The sequence below is a fragment of the Trachemys scripta genome, chromosome 2 (genome assembly GCF_013100865.1).
Source record: "Trachemys scripta elegans isolate TJP31775 chromosome 2, CAS_Tse_1.0, whole genome shotgun sequence".
In the NCBI taxonomy this organism is placed as follows: Eukaryota; Metazoa; Chordata; order Testudines; family Emydidae; genus Trachemys; species Trachemys scripta.
The window spans coordinates 229,946,483-229,969,629 of NC_048299.1; the positions used below are offsets into that span (position 1 = coordinate 229,946,483).

At 41.5% G+C, this 23,147-nt stretch overlaps 1 protein-coding gene across 3 annotated transcripts in view; it reads left to right on the forward strand.

The window, feature by feature from the left end:
• Positions 1-23,147, forward strand: part of ZFHX4 (zinc finger homeobox 4) — a 177,730-nt gene that overhangs the window by 29,507 nt on the left and 125,076 nt on the right. The window lies entirely within an intron of this gene.

The window sequence follows — 23,147 nt, forward strand, 5'->3', positions numbered from 1 at the left end:
GTATTCAAATGTAAACACTGTCCTCCTTTTGTCTGCTCTGCTTTTCCAAGCCAATAATGATTTTCACAAACATGAAAGGGTGTGGTGTAGATAAATATGTTAGTAGAATGGCAAATATATTTTTATCTTTACTGGAAAAAACTATGAAGATGTAATGAATACGTGGGAGTGATGAACGGCATTTATTACACAACTTGTCATGACTTTTTCCAAACCCTAATTACTAGGTAACTTATTTTCTTCGGTATGTTTACTGGACTGGCTTGATTGTGTTGGTTCATGTACAAAATATAACACATTCATTTCAAAGATGAATAACTTAGTAACTTATTAAAAACTTTGTCTAGAGGATATTAAAATTCAGAAAATATTGCAAACCATTAGTCACTGTAACAAGCTCTAAATGTGATTAGAAAATCCATTTTGCAAGTGTTACCTATTGATTTATACTAGAAATTTGTGATAACTAAACTATCAGGAGTCAACGGCTGATTACAGTACCTATGCTGTTTTTCTAATCGTATTGAAAATTTATACACACACAAAGAATGGAGGAAAAACTCAGCAGATCTTTAGTTTAGGCAAGAAATAATATTTCACTGGACTTCGGACAAGTTCAAATGTTAGTTTCTGAATTAACACAAGTATCCGAAGGGTAGCCGTGTTAGTCTGGATCTGTAAAAAGCAACAGAGAGTCCTGTGGTACCTTTAAGACTAACAGATGTATTGGAGCATAAGCTTTCGTGGGTGAATACTCACTTTGTCAGACGCACAAATTAACACAGTGATTGCAGTGCCGTGGTAGCCATGTTGGTCGCAGGATATTAGTGAGACAAGGTGGGTGAGGTGATATCTTTTATTAGACCAAAAGAAGGTGGTATTACCTCACCCATCTTGCCTCTTTAATACAGTGAACACTGGTAAAAAAATATAGAAAAGGCCTTTTTTAACACGATGGCTGTAATGTCAGTGGTTTATACTGCAGACAAAATGAAGACCTTACATATGCATTAATAATACTATGGGGTCCGTATCATCCTCCCATAACTCTCACTATTGTTATTAATTTAATTTAAAATGTACCCATCAATAGTTATAGGGAAAATGTTTCAAAAGTTCCTCAGTTCCATTTTCAAAAGTTCCAAATTGCTGAAGTCACTCTTAAATCACTTAGGTGCTTTAACTTTTTTTATCCCTTGGCATACATGCAGATTTGCAAGACAGAAATTGGATCCAATGCTCAAAACTAATCAGTCAAAACTAGCAATCCACTCAAACTGACACTGTCCCCCTTCATCAGTGCAACCCACCTTCCCTGGAGAATTCCTGACCAAATAAATTTGGCTTTGCAGCATGTCCTTCAGGACAGCAAATTCAGAGTCTTAAGGACAAAGAAAAGGGAGTGAGTTTCAGATTCTAGGCCTCCTCACTGAAAATGTCTTGCCACACATCCACTCCTTTTTCAACTTTTCTTTTGTTAGTCTGAGCAGTTCAGCTGATCGTATCTGATTCAGTGAAGTACAAGGAAAGTGGCAGTCTTTAAAGTAGCCTGGACCTGAACCTGTTAGGGTGAAATTTACCACAGTGCAGAGGGCCTGCACAAGGCCCTAAACATCACCAGAGTCAGGGCCTTATGTGGATCCTTTGCACTGGGGTTAATCCACCGTTAGAGCTTCAAGGAGTTATAAAAGCATACATAGGAGAGAATTATCAATGTTGTCAATTCTTGCGATTGCATCACGAGTCTCCTGGCATTTGACATATTTCTTGAAGCCGCAGTCCCTGGAGTCATGTGAGGAAGTGAGAGTTTTTGTTTTTTAAGGAAGTTTCTACCTCCTCCCTCTTGATTGCAAAGAAAAGCTTTGAAAACTTGAATTAAATAAAATAAATAAAAAGAACCTAGTAAAAAGAATAAAAAGAAATCTCATGAGTTTTCAGCTAGTCTCGTGATTTTTTGGGGCCTGACTTAAATATTTTTAAATGCTTGGGGTTGGCAATACTGGAACAGGTTCCTATGGAGCAAAACATTCTTGTTTCATATTGTTTAAAATAATACATAATGTTCCTGATCCTACAGCTTCTTGAACATCCCCCAAGCAACTATTAGTGGGGGATGTGCGATCAGGCTTTAGGGTGGAATTGTAGGATATATTTCAAGTCTGTAAAGTTACCAGCTGGCAGAGCTGATAGTTTAGTCAAGTCCAAATGAAGCAGTTGATAAATAGTTGTAAGCAAGTCGTTTTGAACTTTTTCTCTTTTGGTACATCAGATAAACTTTTAGAGTACCTAGGAAAAAACATGAATTTATATGAATAATAGACATTTGTCTTGGGGTGATGTCGAATTTTCTCAAATTATGTTTTATATTCAAGTAGCTTCTCTAGCTCTTGTAAAATTAAGATGCTCTGAATATGGTTTAGTAATAAGAAACTTTAACATTAGAACCATATGAGAGCATAGAAAAAGGCACTATGATTTTGTTTCTTTGTTTTCTCAAGCCCTCAAAGTTTTTATTTTTTTTATTTTTTATTTTTATTTTAGTCACTTATAATCTTTATTTAAATGCTATTGCTTGTGAGTTTTCTTTTTATAAATGTTGCCATAATAGCTTGATTTTTTTGTTCTGGGCTTAACTGTTGATGGAATAAAAGGATAGGTCTTTGTAACCATAGTTTTTAAAACTACTATGAACATCAGAGCTTCTCTGCTGAAGCTGTATAATTTTAGCCACTTTTAAAATTAAATTCTATATATGGCCAAGTAAAATCTTTAGCTGTTTTCTAAGTTATTAACTCACCTACCCACCCCCCAAAACCCCACTCTTTTCAGTATTCAAGTGGTATTAGTAATGTGACTGCTAGAAACCAGAATAAAGACAGTTTTACCTTGAACAAACTCAGTTTGGGCTAAATGAAGTTCTAAAAGACTTGCATTTGGAATTATGAAGCTTGGTATTAGAAAATTAAATCACAGAAAACATGAATTCTTTGCAGTATCCATCAAGAAGTGTTCAATAACTTTACAAGTAAATAGAAGAAGATTGTATAGCAACAAAGTGCATTTCCATCCTGCAGGAGTAAGAGTTAAACTTCTGCAGATTTAGAAAGCTGAGGTAGCACAGTGATCATTGTTGATGTAACATAACTATAATTATAACTGCTCTAAGGAAGCCATTTTGTGTCTCAGTAAGATATCTTGGCATACAGTAGTTTTGAAGTAATTTTAATATGTAAACAGTAAAAGTAGTTGTCCCATTGTATTGGTTGATGAGGAATGCTAATTAACTGAGATATTAACAAACATAGTCTAGAGCTAGCCAGATAATTTTGTAATTTCAGAAGAAAATGCTAAAATTAGTCTTAATATCTTCATTGGGAAATGTATTTTATGGCATATTTACCTCCCATTATTTTACATATATAGTTGTTTAGAGTTTAAGGGAACTTGACAAGCAGCAGTTAGCAGACAAATACTCAGCTGTGTGGAAACTACTTTGCTTTTCTCTTTATTGACAAAATATTGATTCATAACACTATTAATGCTATGATTGTCAGTTCAATTTGAATAGATCACTTTACCTCTCGTGTACTGAAACAGCAAGGGTATTACTCGAAAGAAGAGAGTGACCTAATTCCAGTTTAAGAAGGTTAAAGGTTAAAGGTTAGCTCAAAAGCATCATCTGCCTAGCTGCTTAACTTTAAACTGATCAATTTAATGAAAATCTGTTTTACAGATGGTGTTTTAATGTCTTTGGCAGGATTTAGGCAGCTTTAACGTTAGACGTATGCTAGTAAAAATTATTTCGTTATTTGACCAGAACAACACCTATTCTTTTAAGTTTTAAGGTAGAAGGCATGTGGGATATGGTATTTTGGCAAAGGACCCAGAAGCAGAAAGTGTTGATGATCTTTCCATATGGGCTCAAAACCAGAATACCTTTATGTCTATTGCTAATGATGATTGAGGAAACAAACAAAGCTGGATTCAGTTTTTACCATAAAACTTTACTTTGAATCCTTAAAAAAACCATCCAAAACTGTCTTTGGAAAGTCTTGTCTTCACTGCCTAAGGTAGAACTCTAATTTTTTTTAACATGGGTAGAGTGAGCTAATTATTTTTACTTTTATTACTTTTATTCCTTAACTATGTTTTGGTAGATTTGCATAATTCTTTCACTCTTGGAACACTGAAAGGAAGATATTTTAATTATACTATTTTTAATTATAATGAAATAAGCTGACAGAGTTTAAAGATGATGTATGAGAGATTCCCCTAATAAACTAGGGGTCAATCCCTCAACTGGTATAAATCAGTACAGTTTCACTTATACCACCTAAATATCTGGCCCCCTCTATTTTAGTTAAGATTATCAGAAAATATTGAAAACCAATATTTATATCTAGTTGTCAAATATATGTAATTCAACAGGAATTTCTTGCGGGACTATTATGTCTTAAATGTGTAATTCACTAAAACGCCAACCCCTTTGCTGAAATTCATCTCAGTGTTACACACAAAATCATTGCCTGCATATAACAGTTTTAAAAGGAGTGCCCTTTCCTTTGACCTTCAAACTTATTTAAAAAAGAGGTTACAATGAGTCTTTGTTTTGCTCACAAATGAGCATAAACAGGTTTCTAAAGAATCCAATAAAATGAGATAATCACAAATGTATAACCTCACGTATTGAAAGGATGAAAGAACAAATGGGGCTTTTACTATATGTTATAGGATGGATTTATAGTCTATTCTTGGGTCACTTAGGGCCAAGAATTTTCATGGTCAGCTGAGTGGTCTTGCTAGCTAGCATCCTCTGGAGGAAATACAAATGCCATGCAGCACCTGCTCTTCAGCTGGGGTTGTACTTCTATGCTTTTTTAAAGCAAGGTGTCCACTTCTCTTCCAGTTCAAAGTCAAAAGCTTAAGTATTCTAGCTTTCCCCTGCATCTGTCATCAGTGAAGCAGAATAGTCTGTCTGGATTCCATAATACTGTTTGCATATTGGGATTTTAAATCAGCCAGAGATATTGAATGCATTGCTTGTCTCTATCACTAGCAAGGAGGCACAAATGGGATATAGTCCTTAGGTAACTTGTAGCGTTACAGTCCCCCAAGGAACATTACTTGAGTTTTCTCATTATCCTTGTTATGGATGAAAGCATCAGTCTTACGAATTAAAAACTGGGAGGAAGGGGGAGACGAAATGACGGGAAGGGTGGATTCAAAATGGGCCAACAACCTCGATCACTCAGTTTGCTTTATTCTGTTTGGCATGAAATGATGATACTTTCATCAGTTTGGAATTAACACAAAGTCACATTATTTTCATTTCAATAGACCTGCATCAACTTTGTAATTTAAAATCAAACATCCCAGATATGTGCCATTCCAATTATTGAACTGTCATTGTTCCGGTATGATGGTAAAAGAGGTCAGGAGATTGTGCGGCACTTATTTGCATAAAAATCATTGTGCAAAAGGAAATTGGAATGTCTGTACATCTGAGGAGCCAAAACATGTTTTGTTTAATCTTATTCTAGTCATTTGTTTGGTGAAGAAAAGTATTTTCAGAGATAAACAAAAGTTTATTCTTTTCTGTTGCTAAACACAAACCTCACTTTGGAAAGTATTTCACTTTTTGTATTAATTTCAGATTTATGTTCACGCCAGGGTTGAAATGCTGTATGAAATTTAATTCCTATAGCTAGTTTTTTTTTAGTAATTGTAATTCAAATTATTTTACTCACATGTACAAAGAAAAAACAAACATTGAAAAATAATTTGTGTAGTAGACTAATATATGTATGCATACTATATATACTTAATAGATAAGTACATTGATTAAAATGATCAAGTTATTAGCTAAATAGTAATTTTAAATCACTTTTTGCTTTAAATTAATGAAAGAAATTTAGTCCTGTACATGATCCTATTATTTCTAATATATATAAATATATAAAAACATTTTTCAGAATGTTTACACATGTTGCCTGATTCTTCAGCTATGCCCGCAATGGCCTCCAAAAATCACACCAATATAGTGTTCAGTTTTCAGTAAAGCAGAAAAGACACTCAAATGATTGCTTAGTGCATCCCCTGCACTTCCTGTGAAATTCAGGCCATGTCTACACTACTGGTTAAATCAGCAGTGCTGCAATCAATGAAGTGGTGTTGATTTAGCGGGTCTGGTAAAGACACGTTAAATCAATGGGAGAGCATTCTCCCATCGATTCTGTACTCCATCTCCCTGAGAAGCATAAGGGAAGTCGGCAGGAGAGCATCTCCTATTGACACAGAGCAGTGTAGAGACCACGGTAAGTGGATCTAGCTGTGTCGACTTCAGTTACGTTATTCACGTAACTGAACTGGTGTAACTTAGATCGATTTACTTTGGTAGGGTAGACCAGCCTTAATCTGAGCCTACTCCTGCAAGGCTACTCCTTGACCATAACCTGTGCTAGGCCACTTAGGCACCACTTCCATTGTGAAGGTGGCTGCCCAGTGAAGCATTCTCTACTCACCCCTCATGCAGAGCTGGAAATGTGAGCATATTAGAGATGGAAAAGGCAATGTGTAAGGGATCAACCCTACTTACTCTGTATGCGGGACACACAAAATGTCTGCATAGCAGCTGTTTTGTGTTCCTGCAAGTTATTCTGGAGATGTATGTGATTATTTCTGACTGGGGTCCAAAACAGGGATGCACTGTACAGTACATATACAGGTATGTACACAAGTACATTACAGTTATGGACTTATCAGCCTCTCCTCATCAGCTTCACAACATAGGTTTTTTTGTCATGTTTAACTACTTTTTGGTTTTGATTGGTGTTAGGTACTGTACCTCACAGGTGGCTTTTCTAACATTTACCAAACTGTAGGGACCCTCTCCCACACTTAACCCTATTTTAACAGCTAAAACTAAAACACTGGGGTCAAGGGAGATCTAATCTGATGAAACCCTCCCCATATGTAGAAGCTTCTTACTCTCTGCCTCCAATCTGGAGTTGGGGATAGTTGCCTGCTGTTAGGGAGGGTGCATCTCCCCCCAACCTGAGGAACCCTCCCCCAGCCCACACATTTGTTTATCTACCCATCCTGTTTAAGTGCTAGGATGGGGAGTAATGATGGGGCATACTATTGTGCCTACTAGGATTAAGCCCTGAGATTTCTAAAATGTGCAGGAATGTATGTGTGTGAGAGAGACTGTCTAGGTAATTATTCTGGTCATTTTTTACACATTTATTTTTGCCCCTACTAGCACAATAGTTCTTAATTTTTGTAAGTAACACTGTCAAAGAGCCTGATGCTGCCAGGTGCTCCGCTACCCCACCTCCTATTGGATTTAGCAGGAATTCAGCACATTGTAGGAGATGATGGGCATTTAGGAGAAGACCCTAAGAGTACCTGAATGGTTATAAAATAATAATTCTGGATAGTACAGTAAGTATGTAAACTACATCTAGATTTTCCATTAATATGTTAGAGCAGGCAGGTTATAATTTTTGTGCCTCAGGATAGACTGTTTCTTGCAACAGGAGACTTCACCCAGTGAAATAGCACAGAATGACTCAGTGGTGCAATGGTAGGTTTTCATGCTAATATATAAAGAAAACTCAGTAAGAACCCTGGGACCTTCCCTTTGTGGACTGCCAAGAAGAAGCATGTCATGGAAATGACCCACTTGGTCTCCAGAGGGATGGAGCCAGCCTTGCTGTTTTAAAGCCCACAGATACATAAAGCATCATCTAACATGGCCTCAGGGGACGCTTCATGTGCTACCCTCCCTGTGGGAAGTAAGGTATTAAGATAATCTTTAGCTTTTAGAGGCAGGGGGCATTGAAGGAGACGAAAATGGAGCAAAGGTAGTCCCAGAATGATAAAGTGAGCGAATTCCCAAGCCTGGGGCATCCTGCCACAGCAAGAACAAAAACAGAGAAAAAACGTTTTTTTTAATCAGGTGGAAAAAGTGTGAGCATTTCTATTTTCCCTGCTAAATTGTGCATTATTTGTGGGAGCCACAACTGATTATATACTTATAATCTGGTTTCAAGAATGAATATTTGATCTACTGTATTGGCTGAACTGATCTGATTAAAGAGTCATCCTTTCTCTGTTTGAAACTGTTGTATTTGAATATGATCAAGTTTTGTTCTTAATACAAGTAAAGCTTGTAAGGATTGCATTGTGATTGGCCCAGAGGCAATTACCCAAGGGTTCAGGGGGAGGGTGTGTTAGACTCTCTCCTTTCCCACAACAATCTCCATTTAATGGGCTATCCCAGTTTTAGTCCATGTGCTCCCCTGAAAGTCACCCCAAATGGAGCAGGAATATGTGCTAACCACTCTCTGTGCTGAGCGTGGGGAGAGGAACACACTGCCCTAGCCTTAGGGGTAATGTGGATACTCACTCCCCCTACTTTTGTTGGAGCTCAGGGACGGTGTGTGCCCAAACTTTCTGGGGAAAAATTAATCTTCAGGCAGAGACAGCTCAAAAGATATCTGTTTCAGAAAGTGCTGATCACGTAAACATAGGGATATAACTGAAACTGTTCTGAAACCTTAGCTATAACAAGGGTTACCAAGCATCTGCTGTAATACTCTGTACTTGTATGTCTTGCTCCTATGCCCCTTGAGGGCAATGGGAGTCTTTCCATTGATTTCAGTGGGCTTTGGATCAGGCCCTTAGTATGTGTCACCCCAGGATCTCCAAACTGCTTTACAAAGGTAGGAAAGTGTTGTGTACATGGAGTTCTGAAAAGTCCCAAGTTGCCCAAGTTCACACACTAAGTCAGATATTACTGGTATGATCTTGTGGTCCCAATGTTCAAATTCAGGGGTAGTGCTAGTACCAGTCCTAGTGGGTAAGTAGACATGGGCAATCATGCCAAGTTTGCTAATGCAGAAAGTACTCTCTGAACTATCAGTAGCTTGATGGTTCTATTGTTAGCGAATTGAGAACTAAGTCTAAGGAAGATCTCACTATTCCAACTCCTCAGGCCTGCTGTGATGGGAGCGTGAGAAAAAGATGCGCCTCTCGGAAGCAGAGCAAGCCTAAGTGTCTTGGAGAGGAGGATTTGCCAGTTACTGTTTTGTAAGCACTCCCCTTTGACATGTGCAGTTAAGCGCTCCATGCATGTACAGCTATCGAAGGACTGGAAATGAGGACAGTTGAAACTGTGACCAAAAGGCCAAACAGTAAGGGTCTGTCAAGGTACAGGTACATTCATGATTCAAAGCTTTTGATCCGAGAGGAAGTCAGGATCCTTGTGGGATATATCTGAATTGGCTCATGTAGAATCAGCACTCGTGTACCTGAATCCACCTACCACAAAAACATTTTAAAATGATTTCACCAAGTTAGTGTCCTATAGATAGTCACTGTACAGACACATCACCACCCTTTTATGACTCCGCAGATGTATCAGGCCAGATTCAGCCCTGCACAGGGACAGGGCAGGCTGCTTGCATCACCTACATTCAGGTTCTGACAGGTGCTACTGTAACCACCCACTACAAGCCAGAGCCACCTGAAGGTTCTCTGAATTATGCTAGTGCTTCATTTGGCCCTTATGGGTCATCCCATGTTTTCTCTGTCCCTTTTGTCTCTTGCCCTGGAACTCATTCTTCTCAGGCCTTTCTGCCCTTGGGCTGTTCTGAAACAGCCCCTGAAACCCTCCCCGCCCTCTGGTGCTCCTGCAAAGACAGCTCTGCACCTGATGCACAGGCCCTTTGCATCAGTATGTTGTTTACCTGAAGAAAAGGGATGTGGAGGGCATAGGCCATAACGGATTGAGCCCGTTGTGAATGTCCTCCTGTTCCGCTGCCATTTTCTGCAGCAGAAGAGAGATTAAAAAGACTGGGACTGTTCAGCTTAGAAAAGAGACGACTAAGGGGGGATATGATAGAGGTCTATAAAATCATGAATGTTGTTGAGAAAGTGAATGTGGAAGTGTTATTTACTCCTTCTCATAAAACAAGAACTAGAGGTCACCAAATGAAATTAATAGGCAACAGGTTTAAAACAAACAAAAGTCAACCAGTGGAGCTCATTCCCAGGAGATGTTGTGAATGCCAAAGGTATAACTGGGTTTGAAAAAGAATTAGCTAAATTCATGGAAGATGGGTCCATTAATGGCTATTAGCCAAGATGATCAAGGACCTAATCCCTGCTCTGGGTGTCCCTAAACCTCTGACTGCCAGAAGCTGGGAGTGGACAATGGGATGGATCACTCAAAATTGCCCTGTTCTGTTCATTCCCTCTGAAGCATCTGGCACTAGCAGATGACAGGACACTGTGCTAGATGGTCTATTGGTCTTACCAAGTATGGCTGCTTTTATCTTCTTAGAGCAAATGTCATAAATAATTTACAATGCTTGAGTTTACTTCATGTGTGGAACTCAAGTGTTTAAGCAATTTGAATAAAAAATCCTCACAAATTGTGAAACTGCTGCCTTTAAACAAGTGAGATTTAGCATTTTGGGGGAAACACTAGCAAGAGTGTTTCATTCACACAGTGAAACTGAATGCAGGCACAAGTGGAACTGTATTAAATCCTGTGCTCTGCTCTGTCCATGCAGCTAAGTTGCTTCCAGCCTAACTCCCCACATTCCCTAGTCTTCTGGTGTCCCTTCAATAACAGTTCCTCCAGGGAACACGGGCCCTCAGATTCCTGTTCCACTGATCATGATATATCTCTGTTTTTACAAACATTTTAATCTAAATATTAATAACAAATAATTGATGCCCAGACCCCAACCCATGTCTCTTTGGCCAGAGATTGCTAGCACATGGCCGAGTTGTCTTTATCACAGATTTAGCTAGTTAGAGTCACTGGGATTGTTCTATGTCTGTCTCCTTGTCACCAGTCTCTGAGTCTAGTAAACTCACTCTCTGTGGACTCTCCTCCCTTCTTGTGGAGTTGGCTTCCAGATGACTCTCTGTTCTCTGATGATCATCATAGGCTCTCTCTGGGTGTTTGTCAACTGGCTTGTAAGTGCTTCTTGTTCCTTTGGTTCACTTGTCCCTCCTGTGTAGTGACTTCATCTGACTTGGATGCACCTACACCTTTCATGACCCCCTTTAGTCGACTACTTTTGATGTCTCTCCAATGCCTGGATCATCAAAGGAGTGCCTTTCTCTAGAACCCATAGGTTCTTGGCTGACCTACTTTAATGTCTGCTTTCTCTGATTGTTGGCCATCTCATTTCGGCAGTGTCCCCTTCTTTCTGGCTGCAACAGACCTCCCCCTCATTGGTATCAGGGTTTTGGTCCTTTGTCTCATCAATGTCTGTGCATGACTGTTTTGGCATCCTTGTGATGGGGTATTTCTGTGTGCCAAAAATGCTAACAAGGGTCTGAACCACAAGACACGGCCTTGTGTAACAGTCTCTTAGCTGTTTTCACAGCTGATTCCACCTTACTATTACTCTGTGGGTATGCTGGGGAGAAGGTATTGTGCAAATTCCTTGAATTCTTCCAAGGCAAATTGGCATCCTTTGTCAGCAAATACAGTGTCTAGAATGCCATAGCTCACAAAGCAGGTCTTCAGTTTGCCAATCACCAACTTGCTTCTTGTATCAGGCAGGGCATCAAACTACCAAAAATTTGAATAGTAGTGCACTGTAATCAGGTACAGCTTTTCCTTGAAGGTTAATAAGTCTGCTACCACCTTTCCTATGATGGGATGGGCAGCTCATGTGGTAAGAGTCTCTTTCTGCTGGTAGTCATCACATGACTGACAAGTGCAACATCCTTCTATCAAGGAGCAGAGTTCTGTACTCATTGCCATCTAATAAACACACTCTCCGAGCTGTCAGTGCCCAGGAGTGAGCCATGTATTTTTTGGATGACATCTGTACATAATGCAGGGTTGGGAACAACAGCTCTCTGTGTTCCAAATAGGATTCCATCCACTCAGCTCATCTTTAATTTGAAAATATGGTTCTGCGCCTACCAGTATTTGGCTTTTCTCTTCTGATCACCCTATTAGTATCACTCTCTTGACTGCCTGTAGTTGGATGTCCTTTTCCATAGTTTCTTTGATTTCCATCAGCTTTGTTGTTGAAACTGGGAGACAGTGCAGCATGTTAATGGATTAAATGGTCTGATCCCTTCCCCCAGCTCGCTGATGCTGGGTATATATATTCTGCTCAGGGTGTCAGCTAAAACCAAGTATCAGGGGGTAGCCGTGTTAGTCTGTATCTACAAAAACAACAAAGAGTCTGGTGGCACCTTAAAGACTAACAGATTTATTTGGGCATAAGCTTTCGTGAGTAAAAACCTCACTTCTTCGGATGCTAAAACCAGTAATTCTCCTCTACAATATCTGATCTCTCCCTGGTAGTGCTGGAGGTACATCAACATGTGCTGCAGTCTCCTTGGGGCACTAGGAAGGAGCTTTGCGATGATTGTCTCTAGGAGTTTGTGGTCTAATTGCTATATTACTGGGTGGCTATAGGTGTACTAATGGAATTGCTCCACTCCAAATACCACAACCAGAAGCTCTTTTTCTATTTGGATGTATCTCAGTTCAGTCTCTGACAGGGCTCTCCTGGCATAAGTTACTGGCTTCTCCTGCAAAAGAGATACACCCAATCCTTTGTCCAATGCATCACACTGGAGCAACAGTGGCTCTCCAAGCTGGTAGTACTGCAGGACAGGGGCATCCATTATCATTTGCTTCAGCATGTCAAATGCTTGTTGTTGGAGGCCTGCTCAGTCCCACTCAACATCCTGCCTCGTGAGCTGACATATGGGTTCTGCTATTGGAGCTTGGTGTGAAAGGAACTTGCACAGAAAATTCATCATTCCTCTGAGGTGTCTTTTACATCCACTGGAACTGGTATGTTTCTGGCTTCCTTGATCTTGTTGGGATCTGCTTTCAGTTTCTTTGCTGTGAGCAGATGTCCGATGTATGTCATCTTGCTATCTGAGTCAAAAAAAATTTTGGGCTGAGTTTTATGTTCTTGTCCCTGCTTCGCTGTAAGGTAACTTGTCATTTTCTATCATGGTCTCATTCAGTTTCTATATCATTGCTCCCTTCACTTAGAATGAGGATATCATTTGCAATTATTTTTACCCCAGGCAGCCTTTCCAGTACTTGGGTGAATCTTCTCTGGAACACCTCAGGTGCTGGGCTTATGCCCATTAGCATGTGCACCCATCTGCAGAGACCAAATGGTGTTGCCAAGTTCTCAGCAAGCTGGACTCTTATCCAGGCTTATGTATCTTACATCACAGTCCATAAAGATTCTGGCTTTCTTATGTTCTTCCAAGATAACATCAGTTATGGGCTGTGGATAGTGGGATCTTTTCAATTCCCAGTTCAGTGGTTTTGGGTCTATGCAGATGAATAATTTGCCTGATGGCTTCTTTACCACCGCCATGTTACTTACCAAGGCTATACTGGCCTCTGTAGGAGCTATGATATCCCTGCTCTGCAGACTTTCAAGCTCCTTGCATACTGGATTATGTAGTTCCACTGGAATTTTCATTTGTGGTAAGCAGACCGGTTCCACTGTGGAATCTACTTCTAGTTGCAGCTTTCCTTCAAGGCACCTGCCACCTTTGAAAACATTCCCATAAGCTTTAAAATTGTCTCCATTGTCCATGGGACACTCCCTTTTGCTTCTTGCATCGAAGCTATAAAATTCTGATGCTGAACCTTGATTAGATCCAGGGCTTGTATGGCTGTGGCTGTAGGCGTCTGTGATTGTGACTGGCCACCACCACTGTTATTTTTTCGGTGAGTTACTATGAGGTCACATTTTCCTAGAGGGTGAGCATTATGCCGTCATAGCACATTATTAGATTGTGCCTGCTCTTTGTAATGGGTGTGTTCAAGTCCACTTTCCCTGAGGAATCACAGTGCAGGAGATCCTGTTATCCGGCTCGAGCTGCACAGGGTAGTTCCCTATTAACACTGTTGCATGCACGAAGGTGGTTGTTGTCCCTTGTTGCTTTCTTCTCCCAACAGCTTGAACCTGATACACTGCCAGATGCAAGGAGAGAGTTGGAACATCATCATCCCCATCTGATGTGCCCTCCCTCTCTTGTATATGTCTGAATCTTTCTAAGACTTTCCTTTGCTCTTGCACAACCTGCTAAAATGGTTCAACTTACTACATTCTTGCAAGACTGCCTTATTGCAGGGCACTTCTTTACCTACTCGTGCTGTCTCACAGAGCAAATGCATCTCACTATGGGTCTGGCTACCTGCTCTCCTTTGCTGTTGTTTCACTGAATGTGTTGTGCCTTCAAGGGCTTTAATCCTTTCTCTTGAGGCTTCTGCTGCATGCCCAAGTGTCACAGACTATCCTGTCCCGAATAAAGGATTCTGTCCCAAAATTGCATGTAATAGCCATTGTGTGTAAGGCTGTACGTAGGGGTCTATGTCCTCTCCTTTGGATTGGTCTCTAGTGAAGAACTTGTGTCACTCCACAGTTTCATTCTGCTTTGGGAAGAAACAGGTTCCCTGCTGTGAGGTATGAGGCAGTGGTGAGCTTCATTGGGGTGCAGATCTCTCTGCCTTGTTCCCCAGTCAAGTAAAATAATAGCTTTACTTTCCTGCTGTTGTTTTCCTCCTGCATGGCCAGGTGTGTGTGCAGCTTGAACTCCTCCTTTCACCAGTTCCATCCCTGGGCTAGGTTTGGATCTGCAAAATCCAGGGTGCCGGGGGACTTCAGACTGAGTTCCATGGCTCTGGCTATCCAGTGTTGCACTTCAGAGAATTTGCAGCTCAGATGTTTTCCCCCATGTTTCATTCTCCGAGAGTGAAGCTGAATGCATGTCAGATTGAACAAGTGGAATTTTATTAAACCCTGTGCACTGCTCTGTCCATGTGGCTGTGTTGCTTCCAGTCTAACTCTCTATGTTCCCTGTTCCACTGGTGTCCCATCAATAACAGTCTCTCCGTGGAACATGGGCCCTCTGAGTCCAGTTGCACTGATCATGATGCAATGAATTCTTCTTTCTAGGAGTGAGTTTGTTATTCTACAGCAGTTCTACTGACTTTCTAAGGTCAGTTGTGGTCTAAGGGTTTGAAACTAGGATTCAGAAGAATAGGCTGAATTCTCCACTGACTTGCTGTGTGACCTTGGGCAACTGATTTAACCTCTCTGTGTTTCAGGTAACCCCTCTGTAAAAACGGTGTAATAAAGCTTATCTATCTTTGTAAAGCACTTTATGACCTGCAGATGAAAAGCCTGTTAATGTCTTAAGTATTAGTAGTAGGTATTATTTTGGTGGTGGTGGTGAAAGGAGTTTGGTAATCTAGTAATAGAAAACATTGAAATCTCGCGGTGCAGTGTTCAAGCCTTTATCCCAACTCCCTCAGCTCTTGGGCCTTGCAGAGAAAGCTTGAGCTGTCTCTCTGTCCCACAAGGCTGTTGTCTGCCTTCTCAGCAGGAATTGAATTACTCTCCTTTTTTGTCCTCTGGCCTGCTGGTTACCCTATTAGCACTAGCAGGGCCAGCTCTGGCTTTCTGGCTGCCCCAAGCGAAAAAAAAAACATAAAATAAAAAACCACGGCGGCCAGAACAGCAAAAAAATAAAAATAAAATAAAATAAAATCTGCGGTGCAGCCGGAGCCAGGGTGCAGGGGGACTCCCTGCCCTGCAGATGTGCCCTGGCTAGCAGGGGCAGAGGGACGGAGCGGGGAGGAGACAGAGAAAGGGGGCGGCCAGGGCTTCAGCAGGGCGCTGCCACGCGCCCCCTCCCGCCATGCCCCCTGCCAGGAGGGCTCCGCACCGCTCCGGTCGGCTGGGAGGGAAGGACGCGGGCTGCCCTGCCGGGCTTGCTGCAGGGCGCTCTCATCCTCCACGCCGCTGCCCCCTATAGGGCGGCCGGAGCGGAACAAAAAGGAAAAAAAAAGCGTCCATGCAGCCCTAGGATTGGGCGGAATGCCGCCTCCTACAAGCTGCCGCCCCAAGCACCAGCTTGCTCAGCTGGTGCCTGGAGCTGGCCCTGAGCACTAGTGAGCAGGCTCAATCAGTAGCTGGGAAGGTAGAGTGTGGCCTTGTGGGAAAGAGATGGCTGACTTTCAGCGAGTCCTGAGTTGAGGATAGAGTCACTTCCTCATCCATTTGCTGTTCTTGATGAGCCTAATGAATACTACTACATTCTCCCTGTATGTAAATCTGCTAGAGTGGCTGTTGCTGAGATAAGGGAGGTGAAGACAGGGTCCTGAGATGCTCTCACCCTAGAGAACTCTAGTAAGTCAGACATTGTCCAAGAACAGAGTTGGGGAGGAACAAGGTCTCACTGCACGGAGACAGGCGTCTTGCAGAATAAACTTCTCACACCTGGGGTGGGTGGAGGGAGGATGGTGAAGATGTAGGTGAGCGCTTTTAAAAGTGCCTGAGCATTCACTGAATTTAAAACTGTGTGTTTGTGTATACGCGCTACTGGTCATGTGCCCATCTCCTGCTATAACACTATACAAATGTGTGTATAATATAGGGTCAGTAGCACCTGCTCTGGTAAAGGCAGGATTCCAATTTTCATTCTTATTTCTCTTTCTCGGTTTCTCATTACTTTTTTCAAAAATACTCTTCAGGGGGTGAAATTACAAATGCTTAGTCTGACTACAAAGGCAATTCTCCCTTCTCTCTTTTTTGGAGGAGCTGTTTGAGTTATCTGAGCATGGGACCGGGGGGGGGGGGGAATAATTTCCCCACCTGCTCTGATCAGAAATCTAGTGCTCTGAGAACTAAAGAAGTGCTAAAGCTAAAACATTCAAACTTAGCATGATTTGTATATCTCAATGAGACCTAAAAAACAAGCCAGGTTTGGAGAAAATTCGTTATGATCATGGTAAGCAGGCAATTTCCTGAATATGCAGTATAATTTTGATCCATATTTGCTTCAGGCTATGTTCTTTAACGATGCCCCAGTGATGGATATCCAGCTTCACTGGCAAAGTCACTAAATCTTGTAAGTGCCGCAGACCAAATATTAAGCATTTTATAAGGTCTGTTAAGAATGTCCCCATCAGGGCAGTAGTCCTAGAGCAGGGGTGAAAGCTGCCTAGAGGCAGGATCAAAGAACGAACAAGCTAGGTACATAGTAATTGTCATACCACATCAAATGATATCACTGGTCCATCCAGTCCAGTATCCTGAAACTAAACTGGTCAATACCAGATGCTTCTGAGGAAAGTTCAAGAAGCCCCATTCTGGACAAATGTGGAATAACCTCATAAGGGAAGCTTCTACCTATTCCCAATCAGTTTTAAATTGGCTTGCTACCTAATGTATGAGTGTGTACACCCACTATGACTTTTAAAAATCTGATCTTTATATAACTCTAGATGTTCTTATCTATATGAATGTCTGATTTGTGAATGCCACACACCCATAAGCCTCAATGATATCTAGTGGTGATGAGTTCCACCAGTTAATTAGGAGTTGTATAAACAAAATTTCCTTTTACCAGTTTTAAGTGTGTTGCCTATCCATGTCATTCATTACAGTGTTCTTATATCATGAAGAAAGGAAGAACTGGTGCTCCTCCTCCCACTATCTACACTATTCATTATTGTATATATGTCATTATATCCCTGGTAGTTTTTCTCTTCCATAAACTAAACAGTCCCAATCTTTTCAATCTTCTTTTTTATGGAAGTTTTTGCATGTCTTTGATAACTTTGATCACCCATCTCTGAAGTGCTCGTACTTGTGCTAAATCCTTCCTGAAATAGGGTGATGAGAACTAAATATGCTATTCCGGATGAGGGTGTGCTACTGATGTATATGAAAACATTATAATAATATGACTAGTATTTTCCTGTCCTATCCCTTATGCATCCTAAAATTTTATTGGCTTTTTTTACTACAACTGCATATTGAGCTGCACATCTTTATTTTGTCTTCCACTGCATATCTTTTTTCTGTCCATAACAAAGCCTGGGTCGTCTTGAATGGTTATGGTTAATTTAGAACCCAGTAATGTGTATGAGTAGTTCAAATTATTCTTTCTACCAAGTATTATCTTGCAGTTGTCAACAGTGAATATCATCTGCTATTGTGCTTCCCATTCAGCTTCTTTCTGAAGTTCCTGATTTGTTCCTTATCCGGTTTTGACTAATCAAAATTATTTTGTGTCTTCTGCAAGATGTCACCCTAGTGTTCACCCATTTTTCAGAACATTAATAAACACGTCTATCCTAGTATGGAATTTTCGGGTACCCAACTATTAAGCTTCTATCATGGTGTAAATGCACCATTTACTCCTACTCCCAGCCAGTTTCTGATCGATGACCATACTTCACCTCTCACTCCACAACTTCCTAAAAGCCTTTTGTGAAGGACTTTGCCAAAGATTTTTTGAAAGTGCAAATAAATTGTCACCTGGTTCTCCTTTGTCCATTATTTTGCTGACATGTCTAAAGAATTCTAGTAGAGTAGAAATGCATGATTTTTCTTCTGTGTAAGCAGTGCTGGTTTGTACATATGCTACCATGATCAGCAATGTGTTTTTATCATTCTGTTTTTAATTATTGTTTCATCCAGTGTATCTGGTATTGAAATAGGGCATGCCAAATTGCCAATCTATAATTTCCAGGATTTCTTCTTCCTACTCCCCCCTTCTTTTTCAATACGCACGCAATTTTGGCATGGCAGTTGATTTTAATGAGATTGCCTACTTCTGTTACAGCTCAGCCACTTCACTCTGAAATTCCTTCAGAACTGGGTGTTTTATATCATCCAATCCTGATGATTTATTGCTTTTTAATATGTCAGTTTGTTCCCTGGTGATCCAGCAGTCTCATCAAATCTCTAGCAAGATTCCTGCTTCTGATACACTGAAATTATTTCTTGTTACTTGTTCTTTATATTTTTGGGTATTACTTTTCATATTTCCAGGTACTCTTAATTTTCATTTTGCATGTTACTTCTGTAGTTTATTTTATTTTCTGTTGGCTTCAATAGGGTTAGAGGTTTCATTTTCTGAAGACTACCTCCATAGCCTGAGTATCCTCTTGCCCCATGGCATTTAGCTTACTATTCTTGTTTTTTCTTGCATTCCTCCTTCTTTTTGTTTAAAGGTATTCATGCCTTCTGTGAATCTGGTATGCTTAAATTCTAGGGCTTAAGCAGGCACAATTTATAACACCCCCAAGCCAAATAGTTTTGGATATTGTTTTCTTTAAAAAAGAGGACACTTAAATATAAAAAGTTAGACTACAATGAAATGTTGAGTGAAAATTGAAGCATAACTTTGTAGCTTCTCGACAGTCTTAAGACCCCAATTTTGCATTCAGATCTGCAAGAACACAGGGTTCTGCTCATTAGTACCAGGTCTGACTGTAAGTAAGATAGCTCCTGGTGTACATTGTTAACATGGCAACTGTGACTCAGTTACACTGAAAATGTAGATTCATTTATGCAAACAGTGGTCTCTCTTGATTTGCGCATCCACACTTTTTGCATCAACTGAAGTATTAGAACAAATATTGACAGCTGGATAACTTTTAGCTATTTAACTTTATAGGAGAAAGTTATTTTGCTGGTGGAAAAAAGAATGGATGCAATTCTGCATGCACAAATTGCCCCTGCATAAAAGGGAGCAAGACTGAGGCCTGGCTGAAAACTCAGGTCATGTAGTGCACACTTTTATAGAGCTGTTTATGCAGTTCATAGTAAACCTTAGTATGTTATTGATTATTATTAATGTATATCATGAAATGCAGATATGATGTCCAGGGCACCTGAGTAAACATTGTGGGAGCAACATTAACATCTAGAATTTTCTTACCTCACAGTACTTGACACTGTAACCTCTCACATTAAGGTTTTGGAGAAAAAAAAAGTGCAGTGTAGCTCTGTTAATATTGTGGAGTAATCTAATACAAAAATTATAATGCCAAGATCCCTCCTCTAATGTTAATATGAAATTAAGGATGAACTAGTAACCACTGAAAAGTCAGGAAACTCCTGATTCTGATACGTGAGTACATACACTAAATCAATAGTACTTTGCACTGGTGTGTGTGTTGTATTTGCTTATCAAATGTTCAATACTCACAGGCAGATGAGTGATAGAGAAGTATTGAAACTGAAGAAATTACAGGCCTGATTTTCAGAAGTGCTGAGTACCCACAGCTCCCACTGACTTCAGCTGAAGTTGTGTGTGTTCAACATCACTCAAAAATCAGGCTTTCTGTGGTTTGTCGAAGGTCACTCAGTTCTCTGCAGTAACCACTAGACTCTTTAGTTATGCAGCATGGTTAACTGGATATACTATATATAAAAACACACACAGCAGATGAATTAATACTTTTCTATCTATATGGATTCTTATACCATGCTCACTACCTAGTATCTGAGTGCCTTCCAGTAGTCCATTGAGCAACATGACTGTCACATGTTGTTTGTTCTGTCGTGCTACTGAAATGTTACTTTTGAACCCTGCAATATAGCTTATCAGTCAGAATGAAAGAGGCATGTGAACGTTTTTAGATGTATGTATTTACTACCTAAGTTGGCTGTATTACAAACAATAACTCTCTGAGCATTTTTTTTCATAAAATTAGCTATAGCTGTAAAATCTTTTCCAGATTTGTTTTGTAGTAAATCAAGAGACATACCTTTTTATTTTTTTTTTATTTTTTTTTCTGTTCTACCATTCTAGTTAAAGATTTGTTAATACTTCTACCAGATGTTTTCAGCCAATCAAAACTTGTAGCAGTTTGCTTGTGTTTGAAACTGTTCTTTTACTCACTGGAGCAAACATGAAACAGAACTTTTACACAAAAAATGTATTTGCTCATTCTTTATCTGTATTCCCTTAGGTCACAAGGCAGCAGATTCTAAGCCCTGCTCTGCTCCCTTTGTTTCACGGAGGGGAAAAAAAGAATTGGTTACTTCTTGTAAGTCCTCTCCTGGGGAATACCCTGCTGTAAAGGAGTTCCAAATCAAACTCTCACATTGCTTCTCCCCCAGCAGCAGAGTGTGTGTCAGAAGAGGGGCAAAGAAGGACAGTAGCTGAAGCATGTGTAACTTTAGTGCCCTCGTGGCCAAGATGGAGTCTGCTCTGCAGGCAGCTCTGGCCAAGAGAAGGTGTGCGCAGGAATGCAGCAGGAGAAATCCCTTCCACCCCAGGGGCACCTGTTCCAAACCTCCCAGAGTGAACACACACACACACACACACACACACACACAAAAAGTACACTGGATACAACAAGGGAAATATTTATTTACAGAGGGATGAAAGGAGGAAAAACAACAAGGGGAAATATACGGGGAGCAGTAAGACTGGGCTGCATCCCAAGCCAAGGCCCCACAGGCCCAGTGGTAGCACAGTTTGGAAGGGCAGACACCAAGCAATGTGTCTGCACACAGAGTTCAGGAGTCCTGAGCAAAGTTCCAGTCCAGTGGTGAGTCTTGGGTGCTCCTGGTCATCTTCAGCGCCAGTGAACCTTCCCCCAACAAACCCCTCCGGTGCCCTCTTCTGCCGCTCTCTGCAAAGCCACACAGAGCGACCACCTCCCCACTTAACTAGCTAGCAACCTCCCTCCTTGTCCCCAGTGCAGAGTCACAAGCCCCAGTACTCACAGCCCCATGCAGATCTGGGCAGCAGTGATATTGGGTCCAGCTCCGGCCTGTCCTTCTAGGGCGAGTCCTCCCTGGCACAGTGCTCCTCCTGGCTCCTGTCCTGGGGTGTCCCCAATCGGCCCTGTCCTTCTCAGGCTTCAGGCAGGTTCTCTCTGTTTCGCTTTTCCAGGGCCTGCAGGCTGCCTCTACCTCTCCCTGGAGCTCCAGCGCTGCCCCCTGGCGTTTCCCTCCTTTTTTCTTACTCTCTCCCTCCCCCTTAGGAAAAAGATTTAAAGGGCCATACTCTCAAAACCCCAAAGGGGTTACACATGCTTAAATTTCTCCTACTGGAGTGAAATCCATCCATGGTAGCCCTGATTTGGGCAGTGCCAGTGTTACAGGGCTACTGTGTTAATACAGATCCAGTGGCTTCCAATACTCTGCACAGCTAGCACAGAAAGCCTGTGGCCATTGTTGCAAACCATGGGGTTCACTGCAGCCCTACATGCTGACCCCTAATTGAAGGTAGGTTTCACCTCTCCCACATTCATCCTGGATGGTGCCCAATTGCTCCGTGTTGGTGGAGCGGATTTTACTCTTGATAAGTGCAGTGGTTCCCAAACTGTGGTTTAAGGAGAACTGGTTGATCATATGGAGCTGGTTTTTCTCGCCTCCCCCCCCCCAACTAAATCACATTAAAAGAAGCTAAAAATAGATTTAAAACTTTTCTAACATTACTTTTCCAGGGAGACTGTTTGCTAAGTGCCATAGGGACGATGTTCAGTTGCCAGTGACTTGATCATGATCCATGAGACAATGTCTCTATTATGATGTAGGCCACAGAATGACATTTTAACTGATTGCTTTTTTGTTTTCTGTATGATTTGCTTTACGATTTTTTAAAAAATATTCATTTCCTGTTAAAACAAGAACTTTGTTCAGTGTGATGGAAAGAGAGAGGGCCAAACCTATCCCTGGTGTAATGCCACTGATATGAATGACATTGTACCAGGAATGGATTTAGCCCAGGAAGTTTTCCAAAATGACTGTGTTTCTCAGCTCTGTCAACTGGCTGGGGCACGGGACTTCTGTGGTTTGACTACTGTGGTTTCTCTAGGGTTACCATTCGTCCGGATTTACCCGGACATGTCCTCCTTTTGTGTGCTAAAAATAGCGTCCGGGGGGAATTTGTAAAGCACTCACAATGTCCGGGATTTCCCCCTCCCCCGGCAGAGCGAGCGGCTGGGAGGGCTGCAGGAAAGTCCCGGGCTGGACTCCGGAGCAGCTTCCTCCTCCCCCCCCCCCCCCCCCCTGCATTCTGAGCCGGCCGGCAGCTCCTCCTCCTGCAGCCCGCTCCGGCAGCCCTGTGCAGGGCCAGGGACCGGGTTTTGTGTTGTGCAGGGGAGCTCAGCCATGTGTCCGGCTGGCACAGAGCCCAACACCCTGTTCTGAGCAGCAGGGTAAGGGGGGGCAGGAGAAGGGACAGGGAGGTTCTGGAGGGGGCAGTCAAGAAACGGGGGGGGCTTTTGGAGGGGAGTGGAGAAAGTTTTGGGCAGTCAGGGTACAGGTAGGGGGTAGGGTCCTGGGGGGCAGTTGGGGGGGGTCTTAGGA